At 46.9% G+C, this 13,313-nt stretch overlaps 2 protein-coding genes across 3 annotated transcripts in view; one reads left to right on the top strand and one right to left on the bottom strand.

The window, feature by feature from the left end:
- The window catches only part of LOC140421791 (uncharacterized), an 864,226-nt gene that overhangs the window by 752,926 nt on the left and 97,987 nt on the right, over window positions 1-13,313 (top strand). The window lies entirely within an intron of this gene.
- LOC140421820 (uncharacterized) overlaps window positions 1-13,313 on the bottom strand; it is a 266,946-nt gene that overhangs the window by 219,497 nt on the left and 34,136 nt on the right. The gene's annotated exons all lie outside the window — the stretch shown is intronic.

The following is a 13,313-nucleotide window of genomic DNA, read 5'->3' as shown; positions in this document are numbered from 1 at the left end:
GCGAGTGTGGTCACGAATGGACGGGGATCTGCATACTTTCGGCTCCATAGAGGGACAAGGCAGGGATGCCCTCTGTCCCCATTACTGTTTGCACTGGCGATTGAGCCCCTGGCAATAGCATTGAGGGGTTCCAAGAAGTGGAGGGGAGTACTTAGAGGAGGAGAAGAACACCGGGTATCTCTGTATGCGGATGATTTGTTGTTATATGTAGCGGACCCGGCGGAGGGGATGCCAGAGATAATGCGGACACTTCGGGATTTTGGAGAATTCTCAGGATATAAACTGAACATGGGGAAAAGTGAGTTGTTTGTGGTGCATCCAGGGGAGCAGAGCAGAGAAATAGAGGACTTTCCACTGAGGAAGGTAACAAGGGACTTTCGTTACTTGGGGATCCAGATAGCCAAGAATTGGGGTACATTGCATAGGTTAAATTTAACGCGATTGGTGGAACAAATGGAGGAGGACTTCAAGAGATGGGACATGGTATCCCTGTCACTGGCAGGGAGGGTGCAGGCGGTTAAAATGGTAGTCCTCCCGAGATTCCTCTTTGTGTTTCAGTGCCTCCCGGTGGTGATCACGAAGGCTTTTTTCAAAAGGATCGAAAAGAGCATCATGAGTTTTGTGTGGGCCGGGAAGACCCCGAGAGTGAGGAAGGGATTCTTACAGCGTAGTAGGGGTAGGGGGGGGCTGGCACTACCGAGCCTAAGTGAGTATTACTGGGCCGCCAATATCTCAATGGTGAGTAAGTGGATGGGAGAAGAGGAGGGAGCGGCGTGGAAGAGATTGGAGAGGGCGTCCTGTAGGGGGACTAGCCTACAAGCTATGGTGACGGCCCCATTGCCATTCTCACCGAAGAAATACACCACAAGCCCGGTGGTGGTGGCGACTTTGAAAATTTGGGGACAGTGGAGACGGCAGAGGGGAAAGACAGGAGCCTTGGTGGGGTCCCCGATAAGAAATAACCATAGGTTTGCCCCGGGGAGAATGGATGGGGGATTTGGAATATGGCAAAGAGCAGGAGTAATGCAACTGAAAGATCTGTTTGTGGATGGGAAGTTCGCAAGTCTGGGAGCGCTGACCGAGAAATATGGGTTGCCCCAAGGGAATGCATTCCGGTATATGCAACTGAGGGCTTTTGCGAGGCAACAGGTGAGGGAATTCCCGCAGTTCCCGACGCATGAGGTGCAGGACAGAGTGATCTCAAAGACATGGGTGGGGGACGGTAAGGTGTCAGATATATATAGGGAAATGAGGGACGAGGGGGAGATTATGGTGGATGAGCTGAAAGGGAAATGGGAAGAAGAGCTGGGGGAGGAGATTGAGGAGGGGCTGTGGGCGGATGCCCTAAGTAGGGTAAACTCATCGTCCTCGTGTGCCAGGCTAAGCCTGATTCAATTTAAGGTGTTACACAGGGCGCATATGACTGGAGCACGGCTCAGTAAATTTTTGGGGGTAGAGGATAGGTGTGCGAGATGCTCGAGAAGCCCAGCGAATCACACCCACATGTTCTGGTCATGTCCGGGGGTGGAGACCTGGATAAATGACATGGCAGGGTTTATAAAGCTGGAACGGATTAAGTTCGTCCTAAGGGGATCGGCTCAAGGGTTCACCAGGCGGTGGCAACCGTTCGTCGAATACCTCACAGAAAGATAGAGGGAATGGAAAAGAAGAAGGTAGCAGCAGCAGCCCGGGGGGGGGGGGGGGGGGGGGGGGGGGGGGAGGAACCAGAAGGACTCTCAGGGTTGTTAATATATATGTATAATATGTATAGGTCGTTGCTATAAATAATTGTATATTGGACTGTTAAATCATATTTTTGGAGAGTGTTTATCTGAGACAAGGCAGTTGCCATTTAGTTTTAGTTTTCGTTTGTTATATATTATTTATTCTTTGTTTATAAAACAGGTCATTGTTATTTATACGGTTATATTATTGTGTAAAGGATACACAATGTACTGTGATGGTTGACCAAAAATTTTCAGTAAAATATTTATTAAAAAAAAGAGAATGATATTTTCATTATATTTGATTCATTTTTGTTCTGTGTGTGAGACATTCTGGCGCCTTCATCCCGTTCGTGTTGAAGAAAGAGGGACGCCACAGGATCTGTACTGAGCCTCGTTTTTCTCATCTCCCCGAGTGGTTTTTCCTATTTCGCTATCATGAAGACAGATTTTTAAAAAGATGGCTCTATTAAATCTCTGCCATTTCCTCCAATTTAGTCACAGAATCGCTTGTTTCATTCAGTGATTAAACCTGCATCTGTAAACCAATTCAATTTTGTTGTGGACTGAACGAACCGCTAATATGTGAACTTTGTCAAAATGCGGACATATTTTCCATCTCATTGCTTCAGGACAATTCGGCATTTCTGATTTTGCTGAATGCATTTTGAGGCCGGGGTAAAAGTAAATAGAATTGGCTGCAGCACCCGAGATCCCGATAACATCCAGCAACAAACTTAAATCATTCTAACTTGTCTCACGGTTAATGTGAAAGATTTGATAATGTTTCTGTCCAGTTTTCAATCGGCGAATGTGAGGACCAGGACACCACAGAAAGTGCGGCACAAAGCCCAGTGTGCTCGGTTGCAGCTTCACAACAGTCAGCTTTCAAATCAAATGAGAGAATGTTACTTCACAACAGATTTGAAATGGAGGTGCCAATTGTATTTGATCTTTCCTTGTACAAGATGTGAACAATTCCGTTGGTCAAATCCAATTGGTGAATAAGAAAGGCGGTTGTCAGCAGATCCACACAGAACCTCCTTTCCGCGTCTCTCTGCTTTGCCTCCACAGGAAGACCGAGAACAAGAGATTTGTAACCATCTCTGTCATTTCCTCTGCGTCAATTACCATATTGCTGGCATCTGTCTTTGTGGGCAACATTACTGTCAGCATGAAATCAGACATTGCTGGATAGATTTAGCTGGTCTGCCAACATCTGTGGAGAGAAAGAGAGTTTAGCAGTACACTCATTTAAATGATCCTTCACAGCAGTATAGGAGGCTAGGGTAGGAATGGACAGAATTATATAGTTGGAAAGTGGCACAGGAGGTGGGGCACAATAGAAGACCAGGGGAAAAGGAGAATAGAATGGAATTCCTACAATGCATAATGAGGCTATTCAGCCCATTGAGTCTGCACCGATCCTCTGAAAGAGCACCCTAACCAGGCTCCCGCCCTGAAATCCCGTAACTCAACTTCACCTGCACATCTTTGGACACTAAGGGGCAATTCAGCATGGCCAATCCACCAAACCGACAGATATGGAATCCCCACAGTGCAGATGGAGGCCATTCGGCTCATCAAATCTGCACCGATCCCCTGAAAGAGCTCCCAGTCCCTGGGCCCAATACCACACCCAATCCCCATAACGCTACCGAACCTGCACACCTTTGGACACTAAGAGTCAATTTAGCACAGCCAATCCACCAAACCTGTACATCTTTGAACTGTGGGAGGAAGCCAGGGCACCCGGAGGAATACCATGCAGACAAGGGGAGAATGTGCAAACTCCCAAGGCTGAATTGAGCATGGGCCCAGGTGCTGTGAGGCAACAGTGCTAACCACTATGCTGACGAGCCGCATGGACAAATTTGTCAAGGACATAAGACAAAGGGGCCATTAAGGAATGAAGAGTATTAACGGTGGAAAAATTGTGAGACAGACGGTTATGAAACGGAAGCAACTGAACAGCGAAGGGCAGATGGGGGAGGCTGTAAAGTGCCTAATAGGAAGATGAGGTGTTGTTCTTCCAGTTTACATTGGGCATCACTGGAGCATTGCAGCTGGCCTCGGATGGACATGTGTGTTTATTTCAGATTTCAGCAGCCGCAGTATTTTGCTTTTATTACTATTCAACATTTTTGACAGAGTTACTATGTTAATTGTCATCTGTAAACCCATTATATTAAGTTGTTGACTGAACAAACTTACTTTGTGTGCCGAGTCCAACTACAAACATCTTTTGATGCTCTGTATGTTCTGATTTCTGGAACCACCCAAAGGGAGGTACTAGACTTGGTATTGTGCAATGAGATGGGATTAATTAGTAACTTCATGGTGAAGGCAGCCCTAGGTGGCCGCGATCATACATGTTTGAATTTTACATTCAGTTTGAGGGTGAGAAGAGTGTGTCCCAAGGCTAGTATTTTGAACTTGGGGAATTATGAACTTGAAGGACAATTATGAGAGCTGAGCAAGCAGGACTGAACTGTAAATAAAAGTACACATAAATTACAAGTACAGCCTATCACTGCTCAGAAATTATGTTTAAAACATAATCTGACCTCGAGTCACTTCATTGAAAACCTGTTGTTCTCAGACACACTATTCTTCATGTCATAATTGACAGATTAGGAGTAAAACAGTCTACTGTTTCACTGTAGGGAAAGGACACACCATTGTCGACGTCCCATAATGTTAGAGATCGGCTTGTTGAACCTGCTCATTCCATCTTATATTCAGTTAATGGGGGGAAAAACTTAAGCACTACAACTTGCAGGCGTTTGGGGAGAATGGCGAGTTTGCTGCTCTAATTAGCTCAGATCTCCTCATTATAAAGTGTATTTAGAAGCACTGGAAAGGATGCAAGAAAGTTTTATTGGAGCAATTCTATACTGACAGGTTATACCCATCATGTTAGATTGAGCAGGCTAGGGATGTTTCCTTTGGAAAAGTGAATGATTGAGCAATATAACCGTATAGAAATGTTTTACAGGGTAGACAACTGGAAGATGTTGTCACTTGTACAAGGATAAAAATAAATATAACATAGTAATGCATCTAAGGAGCAATTCTCTTTAACTAATAATAATAATAATAATCGCTTATTGTCGCAAGTAGGCTTCAATGAAGTTACTGTGAAAAGCCCCTAGTCGCCACATTCCGGCGCCTGTTCAGGGAGGCCGGTATGGGAATTGAACCCGCGCTGCTGGCCTCGCTCTGCATCAGAAGCCAGCTGTTTAGCCCACTAGACATTAAAATAGAAAATACTGGAAATACCCAGCATATCTGACAACATCTGGGGATTGAGAAACAGTTGACCTTTCAGATCTGTGCTGATGCAGTGTAGTTCTGATGAAAGATCTTGGACATGAAATGTAAACCATGTCGCCCTCTCCACAGACACTACCAGATCTGCTGCGTATTTCGATTCTGGCTTAGGTCACTGTCTGTGCGGAGTCTGCTCGTTCTCCCCGTATCTGTGTGGGTTTCCTCCGAGTGCTCCAGTTTCCTCCCACAAGTCCCGAAGGACGTGCTTGTTAGGTGAATTGGACATTCTAAATTCTCCCCCAGTGATTCCAAACAGGCGCCGGAATGTGGCGACTCGGGGCTTTTCACAGTAATTTCATTGCCGTGTTAATGTAAGCCTACTTGTGACACTAATAAAGATTATTAGATTATTATTTTTGTTGTTAATTCAGATTTCCATCATCTGTAGTTTTTTTTGGCTTTTCTTAAACTGAACAGTGCTAAGAATGTGGAACTCATTAGTAGAAGAGGTTAAAATCACTGACTGAGCTTCAATCTCAGGTGTAAAATCCCACCACAAACTTCTTTGGATTCGGATTTGTTTATTGTCACGTGTACTGAGGAACAGTGAAAAGTATTTTTCTAAGAGCAGCTCAAACAGATCACTTAGTACATTAAAGAAAAGAAAGACTTCCGGTGACGGCGGGCGGGAGGCAGCCGCACAATGGAGGGCTCCAGTTTGGCAACGGCATTTTCGGGGCTTTAAGCCCAGTCCCAGGGTCCACGGAGGCGGCAGAAGCAGGGAGAAGACACAGAGGAGGCACAGTGAAGACACAGGAGGAAAAAAAGAACAAAGTAAAATGTCGAGGGTGAGCAAGAAAACGGCCGGAAAAAAAACAGCTGAAGGTCCGTCGGGGAGTGGAAAGGTCACTGCGGGGTCACCAAGGAAAATGGAGGCTGGAGCACCAGGGAAGGCCGCACTGCTTACGGCTGAAGAAATAACTAAGGTGATGGCTGCGGAATTTGAAAAGCAGTTGGCGCAGATTGCGAAATGCATGGAGACGGTGAGGAAGGAGGAGAGGGAGGTTTGAGTGTGCTGGTGGAGGAGGCGGTTTCCCCGGTGAGGACGGAGGTGGCGAGCGCAGTGGCGGAGGTGCGAGAGCAAGGGGAGGCGCTGAAGGAAGTGAAGGCAACGTTATTGCAGCACGGTGATCAACTTGCCTCGATGGGGAAAGAGATGCGGAAGGTGATGGATACTAACAAGGATCTGCGAGGAAAAATGGAAGACCTGGAAAACAGATCCAGGCGACAGAATTTGAGGAATATGGGGCTGCCCGAAGGAGTTGAAGAACCGAAGCCAACTGAGTATTTTGCCGCGATGTTGGCAAAACTATTGGGGGAGGGCGAGGATCCCTCTCGATATGAACTGGATCGAGCTCATCGGTCATGGAGGCCTGTACCAAAGGCGAGCGAGCCGCCAAGGGCAGTGACTCTGTGCTTCCGTAGGTACAGGGTGAAGGAGGACGTCCTGAGCTGGGCCAAGCAGAAGCGGGTGGTGCAGTGGGCTGGAGCTGGTATACGTGTATACCAGGACTTTACGGTGGAGCTGGCAAGGAGGCGGGCTGCCTTCAACCGGGTGAAGAGGGCACTGTACATTAGCAAGGTGCGGTGCGGCATTGTATATCCAGCGAAGCTGAGGGTGACTTACAAGCTCAGGGACTTTTATTTTGGAATGGCGGAAGCAGCGGAGGAGATTGCGAAAGCAGAAGGACTGTGGCAGAACTGACAAATTGAGGAATGGCCATGTGCCGATGTAACCTCATGACTGTATTTTCTTCTTTTTTGTATCACTGCGCGCGGGTGTAGAGACTAAAGGAGCCAATGTGGTATATATTTGGACAAGGGAAGGGACGGGACTTTCACTCGAAATGAGAGTTCTTTGGGGTGTCGGTGGATATGCGGGGTTTGTGTGCTAAAAGGGGATCTTTGGGCTTTCCTAGGGACGGGCAAGTGGGAAAGGGACCCGGGCGGGGGCCTCCACGCTGGCCGGTGTGTGCCGGCCAGTGAATGGGAGTGAGGAGGGGGGAGTCGCTGCGGCCATCGGAGCCTGGCAGAACAGGGTCCGAGTGGTCTTGCCGGGGTGGTAAGTTGGGACGAAGGAACCGAGGTTGGGAGGAGGAGTTTTACAAGAGGCAGTGGACGGGAGGAGCTGGAGACCTGGGGGGGGGGGGGGGGGGCGGGGGGGAGTGGGGAGCTGTGTGAGATTAAGGGTGACTACGGGTAATCCCTGATTCCTTTTTATCATTTGTTTATGTAAACATGCGGGTTGAGGTTTGGGGGTTGGTGGGCGGATGGGATCGTTATTGTTATTATGGGGACTGACATATCTTGCTGATTATTGTTTATTGTTGATGGATGTAAATGTGGGAGAAAATGTGAAAAAGGAGAATAAATAAATAAAATAAAATAAAAAGAAAATACATAAAAGGGCAACACAAGGTCCACAATGTAAATACATAGACACCGGCATCGGGTGAAGCATACAGGAGTAAAGGTTAGTGATAATGTTAGTGTTCAATTAGCTTTAAAAGATTAGTACGATTAGAAGAGATGTAAAAATGGGATCTGTTAGGTAGAGCTCACAGAGAGTTGCCTCGCTCCGGCGCCATCTTGGGTCCAGGGTGAATGTGCCTCCAGGCGAATGTAGAAATTAATTCACTCGGTCATCCTATTTGCTGACATAACAGCTGAGTCACATGGATGAAGAATCATAGAACCTACAGTACAGCAGGAGGCTATTCGAGCCTGCACCAGCCCTTGGAAAGAGCACCCCAGTTAATCCCACACCTTCACCCTAACCTTTTGGACACCAATTTATCACTGCCAATCCACCTAACCTGTACATCTTTGGACTGTGGGAGGAAACCGGAGTACCCGGAGGAAACCCACAGGGACAGGGAGAAACTGCAATCTTCCCAGTTATCCGAGGCTGGAATTGAACCCGGGTCTCTGGCGCTGTGAAGCAGCAGTGCTAGCCACTATGCCACCGTGCCGCCCATTTAGTATCATTCAGATACTTCACATGCACTTTGGTTGCTGTATCAATTAATTTAATCATATGACATCTTGACAGATGGCCCCAATCGAAATCGGATCACAAAGCTACAATTTCAATTGAGCAATATTACGTCATAATGGTTGGATATATACCCGGCATCCTTCATGGGAACGACTGTGTCCTATTCAGCCCACAGCTGCTTCTTGCGCAGGCGCACCACCGAACTGTAAGTGGAGAATACGCAGTGCGGAACGTGTCTGGACTTGGGCAGCGAGGGGAACAATGATCGGGTGAACTGAGCCACGGGGCCGCGAGGTGTGGGGGAAGAGACAGCGGAATGCGTGGGGGGCTTCATAAACACAGCATGAATGCCTCAGACCCCGAATAAAAAGCTCCTGATCCTGTGTTTGCAAAGGACGTTGTTGGGCTGCTCTGCGTCGCAGGCCCAGAATAACGGCAGCCATATTGCAGCAGGTCGCATGCGCAATGCTCCCTGTCCTGTCAGCAGGAGGAGAGAATGTTGTGACTGACACTGATGAATTCTGGAAACTCCTTTTACAGGGGGTTAGAACATAGAACATTACAGCGCAGTACAGGCCCTTCGGCTCTCGATGTTGCGCCGACCTGTGAAACCACTCTAAAGCCCATCTACACTATTCCCTTATCATCCATATTTCTATCCAATGACCATTTGAATGCCCTTCGTGTTGGCGAGTCCACAACTGTTGCAGGCAGAGCATTCCACACCCTTACTACTCTCTGATTAAAGAACCTACCTCTGACATCTGTCTTATATCTATCTCCCCTCAATTTAAAGCTATGTCCCCTCGTGCTAGACATCACCATCCGAGGAAAAAGGCTCTCACTGTCCACCCTATCCAATCCTCTGATCTTGTATGCCTCAATTAAGTCACCTCTTAACCTTCTTCTCTCTAACGAAAACAGCCTCAAGTCCCTCAGCCTTTCCTCATAAGATCTTCCCTCCATACCAGGCAACATTCTGGTAAATCTCCTCTGCGCCCTTTCCAATGCTTCCACATCCTTCCTATAATGCGGCGACCAGAATTGCACGCAACACTCCAAATGCGGCCGCACCAGAGTTTTGTACAGCTGCAACTTGACCTCATGGCTCTGAAACTCAATCCCTCTACCAATAAAAGCTAACACACCGTACGCCTTCTTAACAACCCTCTCAACCTGAGTGGCAACTTTCAGGGATCTATGTACATGGACACCGCGATCTCTCTGCTCATCCACGCTGTCAAGAATCTTACCATTAGCCCAGTACTCTGTCTTCATGTTATTCCTTCCAAAATGAATTACCTCACACTTTTCTGCATTAAACTCCATTTGCCACCTCTCAGCCCAGCGCTGCAGCTTATCTATGTCCCTCTGTAACTTGTAACATCCTTCCGCACTGTCCACAACTCCACCGACTTTAGTGTCATCTGCAAATTTACTCACCCATCCTTCTACGCCCTCCTCCAGGTCATTTATAAAAATGACAAACAGCAGTAGGGGAGGATTTACACACAGCAAAGTCAAACCAAGACAATTTTTATGTCTCCTCAAATTATATCGTACACTAGCAGTTGAAGGTCTTTGTAATTTTCTTTTTCAGGAAGTTAGAAGTGGAGGACTGATTGATGGGAAACTTAAACCAAGCATCACATTGTGATCTGACAGAGTCAGCGATACATCAGACCCTGAATATCAGCAGCATCTGAGTGTGCAAGGTAAAATGTTTGTCTGTTCTGTCTGTGCGAGAAGATTCCAGGTCTCAGTGTGACTGGAAAAGCCCCGAGATTCACAAACCCTGGTTCGACCACACCTTGAAAGCTCAGCTCTGGGCAACAAACCTTAGAATAGAATGGCCTCTGAGGGAGTGTAGAGCACAGATTTCCCTGAGTGATCATAAGATCATCAAATCCCTCCAGTTCAGAGGAGGGCCATTCAGCCCATCAAGTCTGCACCAACCCTTCAAATGAGCACTCTACCCATTTATGCTTCCTCCATCCACCCCACCTTATACCCATAAGCTCGAACGTAACCTGCAAATCCTTGGACATTAAGTAGCAATTTAGCATAGCCAACCCACTAACCTGCACATCTTTGGACGGTGGGAGGAAACCGGAGGAAACCCACGCAGACACGGGAGAATGTACAAACACCACACAGAGACCGGAATTCAACCGGGTCCTTGACGCTGTGAGGCAGCAGTGTTAACCACTGTGCCACTGCTGAATCCCAAAGTTAAATTATACGGTGTGATTATAGAAAATAGTCAGTCATTGTGGCACAGCGGAGGCTATTCGGCCCAGTGAGTCTATGCCAGCTCTAGAGCAATCCAGTCAGTCTAATTCCCCTGTTCCATCCCTCTATCCTCGCAGGTTTATTTCCATTAAATATTTATCCAATTTCCTTTTGAAAATATTCATCGTGTCCATTTCTGCCCTCCCCTCAGCCGTAACGTTAGGGACATGACCACTGACTGTAATATTGGTCCCCTTCACATCTACCATATCTTTTACCCAAAACCTGAATGTGTCCCCGGGTCCTCGTACGATCAGTGAATGGGAACAGATTTTGTTTGTCTATTTTACCTAAACCCATCAGAATCTTCGACATCTGAATCAAATCTCCTCAACCCCCTCTGCCAGAACCATTCTGCAAAATCTCTTCTGCACCTTCTCAAGGACCTTCACATTCTTCCTGAAGAGTGGTGACCAAAAATAGACGCAATACTCGAATTGTGGCTTTATCAGAGCTTTATAAAGCAGTAAAACTTCTATTTTGTGCTCATTAACACCATTTATCAGATCAAGAGGCAATTTAATAAAAGCAAAATACTGCGGGTTCTTAAAATCGGAGATAAAACAGAAAATATCAGCAGATCTGGCAGCATCTGTGAAGAGAGAATCAGAGTTAATTTTCGGATCTAAATGATCCTTCTGCAGAACTGCTTTGCTAACTACTCTCTGAATATATCCTGTCACTTCAGAGATAAAAGCACTTAGAAACCCCAGTCCCCTGTGTCCCTGCACAATCTTTAGCACTCTGCCATTAATTATATCTTCCCTCTCCCTGTCCTGGGAAGCACGGTAGCACAAGTGGATAGCACTGTGGCTTCACAGCGCCAGGGTCCCAGGTTCGATTCCCCCCTGGGTCACTGTCTGTGCGGAGTCTGCACTTTCTCCCCGTGTGTGCGTGGGTTTCCTCCGGGGGCTCCGGTTTCCTCCCACAGTCCAAAGATGTGCAGGTTAGGTGGATTGGCCATGCTAAATTGCCCTGAGTGTCCAAAAAGGTTAGATGGGGTTATTGGGTTACAGGGTTCTGGCACCTTTTCAGGGAGAGAGTCCCAGATGCTTCTGAAACCTCTGTTGCTGCAGAAACTGCTGAACTCACTGCTGAGTTCTGAAGGTTGTGAAGTGTCGAATGGAAAGATGAGCTGCTGTTCCTCGAGCTCCTTTTGAGCTTCATTGGAACAGTTCAGGAGGCCAAGGGCAGAGAGGTCAGAGTGGGAGAGGGGCAGACAATTAAAATATGAAACAATCATCCAGCGTGCAATTAATGCAGCCAAATCCTTGATAAAAGTTGCACAGTATATCATCCTTCTTCTTGTGAAGTGATGAATCATTTCCACTTCCACCCTCCAGGGCTGAGATTCAGTTTATCACTCTGTGTAAAAAAAGGTCTTCTTCATATTCCCCACTTCAGCTCATGTGAACAGCTTTTCTTTATCGACCTGATCTATGCCTGTATTAATTTTGTACACCTCCAATCTCATTTGCTCTGTGTAGAACAAGCCCATTTTCTCCAACCAAACCTTGCCGCAAACGTCCCTCCTGGAACCATCCTGAATCTCCTCAGCACTATGTCAGGATCCTCATATCCTTCATGAGGACTGGTGACCAGAACTGGATGTAATGTTGTGATCTAACCAGGACTTTATAATTTCTTGTTTTTGTGCTCAACACCTCTGTTTATGTAGCTCAGACCCAGTCTGCTTTATTAACTAACCCCTGTTATAAGAAATACGTCCCACGAATGCTTTAGTCATGACCCGTACTCATAAAGCGTAAATGATGACACAAGCTTTAAAATAGTTCCTATAATATTTGTCTTGAATACCAGACACCTTCCCCAAGTTCTGGAAAGGGAGGGTTAATAAAGCCAGGTATCACAGTCTGCACAAACTTCGAATGTGACTCCAGACCCATTTGTAAAACTGAACAAATAAATCTCTGAATTTATTGCGACTCTTTTCTGTATCCCAGCTCCAGTAATCACTGACTGGGAAGGGACCAGAATCTCAGGAGGCTTCACACTGCTGTCTTCTCGTGTGGAAGTGATCTCCTATCAGATTAATGTGTTTATGCTGTGAGTATTCAATACAATGTCTGAACCTCTGATTCTGCTTCCTGTCCACCAACCCCTCATCCATGGACCTTCCCTTTTACCAACTGGGGAAAACGTTTGCCTGTTCACTGATTGATCTCAATGGCGGTGGGATTACCCAGAATTCCCAATAGGTCAGAAAGTCCCCTATCGGTGACTAAAGGAACCCAGGGTGAGGACGCAGGGCTGTGCTGTGTTCTGAGCATGCTCAGTGTGGCTGGTGGAGACGGACTGAAGGGGATCAGGGAGGAGATTGTGAGCACAGGGGAGGAATTGGAGCCGGAGGAGGGTCACAATTCGATGAGCCCAGAGGATTGTCGGACGGGCGATTACCATGTTGTAGGTGAAGGAGCACAGGGGTGATGGTGAACAAGACCTGGTGTGAGTGAGGGCAGGAGCAGCTGAGCTTTGGATGACCTCCAGTTCCTGTGAAGTTGAATCTTGGAGATCGACAAGACCCACATTTGAATAGTCCAGTTTAGAGGAAACAAAGGAATGGATGAGTTTCAGCAGCACATGAACTAAGACAGGGACACAACTGGACAACGTTACTGAGTGGAAATAGGCGGTGACAGTGATATGTAGACAGAAGCACAGCTTGGGGTGAAATATGACCGAGATTGTGAAGAGTCTGATTCAATGTCAGACAGTTCCCAGGGAGAGAGATGGAGTTGGCGGTGAGGGAGCAGAGTTTGTAACCGGGAATGAAGACAATGGCTTTGTCCATCCAGTAGTGTCTGTCAGATAAGTCAGGATGGTGTGCATGTTGGAGGGAAACTTGGAAATGATGGTGTTCATATATTCCTGCTACCCTGTTCCTTCGAGGTGGTGGAGGTCGATGGTTTGGGAGATTCTGTCAAAGTTCTGCTTGTTCTGAAGAT

Source organism: Scyliorhinus torazame, chromosome 5 (genome assembly GCF_047496885.1).
Source record: "Scyliorhinus torazame isolate Kashiwa2021f chromosome 5, sScyTor2.1, whole genome shotgun sequence".
Classification (NCBI taxonomy): Eukaryota; Metazoa; Chordata; class Chondrichthyes; order Carcharhiniformes; family Scyliorhinidae; genus Scyliorhinus; species Scyliorhinus torazame.
This window is presented reverse-complemented; position numbering and strand designations above follow the sequence as displayed.